This window comes from Gastrolobium bilobum, unplaced genomic scaffold (genome assembly GCF_033153095.1).
Source record: "Gastrolobium bilobum isolate Gb01-03AN ecotype WA unplaced genomic scaffold, APGP_CSIRO_Gbil_v1 utg9045, whole genome shotgun sequence".
Classification (NCBI taxonomy): domain Eukaryota; kingdom Viridiplantae; phylum Streptophyta; class Magnoliopsida; order Fabales; family Fabaceae; genus Gastrolobium; species Gastrolobium bilobum.
The window spans coordinates 1-5,225 of record NW_026898345.1 but is presented as its reverse complement, the minus strand read 5'-3'; the positions used below and the strand labels follow the sequence as shown (position 1 = coordinate 5,225).

General features: G+C 37.6%; 1 pseudogene; it reads left to right on the top strand.

Annotated features, from left to right (window-relative positions):
• Positions 1 to 3,643: 3,643 nt before the first annotated feature.
• On the top strand, positions 3,644 to 4,711 carry LOC133315098 (polygalacturonase QRT3-like; annotated as a pseudogene).
• Positions 4,712 to 5,225: the final 514 nt, after the last annotated feature.

Genomic DNA, 5,225 nt, shown 5'->3' with positions numbered 1-5,225 from the left:
CTTTTTTTTAATCTTTTTAATATCTTAGAAAATCTTGTATATCGATTATTAATATTTCCTCCCACTCCACTATAAATAGGATTGACTTGATCCATGCATGCATGAACCTTTGTTCTTCTTCTTCCATCTATTTTTCTTTCTATTAAAAAACATGGAGCACATTGGAAAACGTCTGAGCAAGGGACAACAACATTATAAACTTCAGCAGCGAAAGCAGAGTTCAACCGGAGTGTTCGCAAAGGTGAGACGTGGTCCTCGTTGCGGCTTTCTTGAGTCGTCTTCCAATGATGGCAGCATCGAAGCGTTCACAGAGGTGAGACGTGGTCCTCGTTGCGGCTTTCTTGAGTCGTCTTCCAATGATGGCAGTACCAGCACTGAGACAACCTGTCATCTTAAGTCACCCAAGGTTCCTCAGATCTTTGATTATTTTGTGGTCATAGACTTTGAGGCTACCTGTGACAAGGATAAAACACCTCACCCTCAAGAGATAATTGAGTTTCCATCAGTCATAGTGAGTGGTGTCACTGGTCAAATAGAGGCATGCTTTCGGACATTTGTGAGGCCTACACATAATCAGATCTTGACTGATTTCTGCAAGGATTTGACCGGTATACAACAACATCAGGTTGACAGTGGAGTTACATTGTTTGAGGCTCTACTCATGCACGATGAATGGCTTAAAACCACTGGAATAAAGAACTCCAACTTTGCTGTTGTCACATGGTCTAACTGTGATTGTGAGGTAATGCTTGAATCTGAATGCAAATTCAAGAAGATACCAAAGCCTGCTTATTTCAACCGGTGGATCAACCTAAGGGTTCCTTTCCATGAGGTATTTGGTGATATGAGGTGCAATCTAAAAAAGGCTGTTGAGATAGCTGGATTGGAATGGGAGGGTCGTGCTCATTCTGGACTTGATGATGCCAAAAACACTGCTCGATTGCTGGCATTGATTATGCACAAGGGTTATAAGTTTTCCATTACCAATTCCTTGCTGTGGAACCAGTCTGAAGAACAAGCAAGAGTTTTTCCTGAATGTCCTGTGATGATTACCCCCTTGGTTCAGCAGTATCACCCTTATCTTCACTATGGGGTTGTGATGAATACCCCTGTTGTTCTGTTCACTCCAATTATTAGATTTTGATTATCATGATTTGCCTTGTAATCTTGGATCTCATATTTTGAAATATACTGTAAATATTGTGATCCATTGTGATTTGCCTTGTAATCTTGGATCTCATATTTTGAAATATACTATAAATATTGTGATCCATTGTGATTTGCCTTATATAATAAATCTTGCATATTATCATATTGAAATCACAGTTGACTAGCTGTAAGTATTCTCTCCTACAGCTCTTTCCTATGGATTGAAAAAGTCTTAGTCTATATATATGAGAATGCATTTTCGCCGAGTATGCCATATATCAAATTCAAGATGATCTACAAATATTTGTTCAAAAAGCTCGTTCTTAAAATTTTCACCCCAATTTGAAGGGAATACTAATCTGAATGCTGTCAAATTTTGACCCTAAAATTAATATCAATTTAGAAGGTGTACTGTAAAGGGACAATTTGCTTCTTTATTTATGGCAAAAATTGTTCATTTGAGACCAAAACATTTTTACCTTGTATTGTTTAACTTCGGAGCAGAAAATTCAAAAAATAACAAAATTATAAAAAAGAAAGAAAGAAATGTGACTAATTGTTAAATGAAATATCACACCACCAAAAGAAAAGAGCAATCATAATCACATGTCCTTTTAGAGTCACAATTCCAAACCTTATAATAAGCAAACCATGCATTAGTCGTCAAGAACTTGCTGTAGCAGGTTTCAATTCAGTGGTTCTTTTGGCAGCCATTGTGTGTGCTCTTGGCCTCAACACAAGGTTACAATGTGTTTTCCAATGTGCTAACCGTGTCTTTACACAGCCTCAACGATTAATCATATTGGTCCATACACGTCACATCATACCTACAATTGCATATTAGTCCATACACTAATCAAACAATTTTATGTCCATACACAAATCATACATTTTAGCCTTCAATAGTCTTTCTTGACAGTTTGGTGCACACTCTTACATCCACACACATGACTCTGATGTTTTACTCTCAACCCATAATTTGTTATAAACCATCTTCTCCTATACTCTTCCCATCTGCTCTGTAAACAAGAATGATGACTACCTGTAAGTGATCTCTATTGAACAAAGAAGATGGAAAAGAAGACCAAGGTGAAGATGATGACTACCTGTAAGTGATCTCTTGCATTGCACTTTGAAGGAACCACCTATCATAACAGAAAACACTGTTCTGTCAATCCTTCTTGTTGACTATCCAGTTGAGAAGGTATGCTGCTATGCATCAGAGGATGGTGCATCTATGCTTTTGTTTGATTCATTGGCAGAAACTACTGAATTTGCCAGAAGATGGGTTCCATTTTGCAAAAAGTTCAATATAGAACCAAGGGCTCCTGAGTTCTATTTTTCTCAGAAAAATGATTACTTGAAGGATAAGGTGCATCCCACATTTGTGAATGGACGAAGGACTATGAAGGTGTGATACATTAGATAGGACAAGAAACATGATCTTTATGTTTTTGTTTTTCTTGTCTTAATATCTATTCTGACATATGGTAATTATTGTGTATTTGCTTCATTGCAAACAGAATATGAAGAATTTAAAGTTAAAATTAATGCTTTGTTGGCAAAGGCACTGAAGAAACCAGCGGAGGGGTGGGTGATGCAGGATGGAACTCCATGGCCAGGTAACAACACTCGTGTCATCCAGGAATTATTCAGGTTTGGCTATTGTATTCTCCAGTTAGTTCTTCTTTTATATACTTAACACTATCTTATCATTAAGGAAACAAACAAAACAGAATAGAAACACCTTGCATTTATGGAATGTGAATAGCCATTGCATTAGGCACCCTCCCCCTTGGTTCTAACTTCTAAGGGAATAGGGGAAAGGAAAATGTGGTGTCCATTCGTTACAATTGTTCTTCAATTTGTCAGTGATAAATCTGTTCCATTCTGACTGAAAAGTCACAAGGTGTGAATCTGAGAAACATCCTCATTGCAAATATAGGAGGATAAGATACAAGGATTTTCCTCATCTCAGCCCTCATTAGTCGTAGATTGGTTTTTTTGGTCAGGATGATGTTAGTAATCCATAAACTACATTTTCTTATTCGAAAATCAAGTTAGTGTCAATAAAATGAACAAATTAGTGTGAGGAATAATTGGCCTCAACTGATATGGTACGTGGACTTTACAGGTATATTTAAGAAATGCTGGAACACTGGATGTGGAAGGCAAGGAACTGCCATGACTTGTGTATATTTCACGAGAAAAACGTCCTGGCTATCCACACCCCAAGAAAGCTGGTGCCATGAATGCTTTGGTAAGCACACAAACTTGATGTTGGGTTGTTTAATTCCTGCTGTCCTGCAGGACCAGGATATTAGAAACATGCTTATAACTCTTTTCTTATTCTCTATCATCAAAATGTTCGAGTTTCTGCTGTGCTTACAAATGCACCATTCATGTTGAATTTGGATTGTGATCACTACATCAATAACAGCAAGGCAGTGAGAGAGGCAATGTGCTTTTTAATGGACCCTCAACTTGTACATGAATGATTGATCAAGTAAAAGGAGGAGCCTTGAGAGCTTCTCATACATTTCCTACTGATAGGCATCTCGTTGAGTTATGGGCATCAAATTCTCAAAAGCTACAAAAAACAGCATCCAACCATCATAATGGCTTCAACAGCAAGAAACTTCAGCAAACTACTGGGATTTACTATGAAGACATCACCTTTCGAGATATCTTATTCGATTCAAGCTACAGGGGTGGAGAGATCTTCATTGTTGATTCTGCTAGAATCAGGATTAACAATTGCTTCTTCCTCTATTTCACCACAGAAGGAGTTCTAGTTCAACATGGCCATGAGACATTCATATCAAGCAGTTTCCTTGGGCAACACTCAACAGTTGGTGGAGACATAACGAGAGGGAGTTCTCAGGATCTGCTATTGATCTTGCTAGCAATGACAATGCAATCACAGATGTTGCAATTTTCTCTGCAGCCATTGGGATTGTTCTTAGGGGACAAGCTAACATGATCACAGGGGTACATTGTTATAACAAAGCAACAGGTTTTGGTGGCATAGGCATTTTGGTCAAGTTACCAGGAAATTCACAAACTAGAATTGACAATTGTTACATGGACTACACAGGTATTGTCATGGAGGATCCTGTTCAAGTTCACATCACTAATGGTTTTTTCTTGGGAGATGCTAATATTGTTTTGAAGTCAATTAAAGGACAACTTTCTGGTCTGAATATAGTTGATAATATGTTCAGTGGAAACCCCAATAATAAGGTTCCAATTGTAACTCTTGATGGACAATTCAGTAACACTGATCAAGTGGTGATTGACAGGAACAATGTGATTGGCATGAGCTTGAGATCAACGGTTGGGAAGTTAACTGTGGCTGGAGATGGCTCAAAGTGGGTGGCTGATTTTTCAAATGTTTTGGTATTCCCTAATCGGATTAGTCATTTTCAATATTCATTTTACTCACAAGAGGAACCCAAGTTTTTGGCACATTCTGTGACCAACGTGTCAAATAATGTTGTAGTTGTGGAAAGTGAGAAACCAGTTAACGCGGTTGTTTCCTTCTATGTTGAACAATAGAGTTTATGAGTTATATGGGTTTTTCTGCTTTGTCTATCTCTGATAAATAAAATTTTGTGATTCATAGTACAAAAAGGAAAATTAGTTTTTACTATTTTTAATGACTTTGCACTTTTTTCTCTTTTATTTTCTCCCAGTTGGATGTAACACCCCGTTCTACAATAACCAAAGGCATGAGCATAGACTAAGTCCATTCAAATAAAACAGGATATACATCTATCAATGAACAATCCTATACATGTAAACTACAAAATAACATGTATAATCTCAAAAGACAACATCTTCATGTATCACTACTAATCCAAATAAGGCCACTTGCCACTAGTGGCTCCTGCAGCATCTTTACCTGAAAGGGGGTCCCCACAACACGGGGTGAGATATACGAATATATCCAGTAAATCAGGGGTCCTTGGAGCATCTCTCCACCCTATAGTTCCAAAAACAGTGTAATAGCAATAACAATAATAATGCAATAAATACATATCTATGCAATGTGTAAACAAACATCTCCAGGAGAA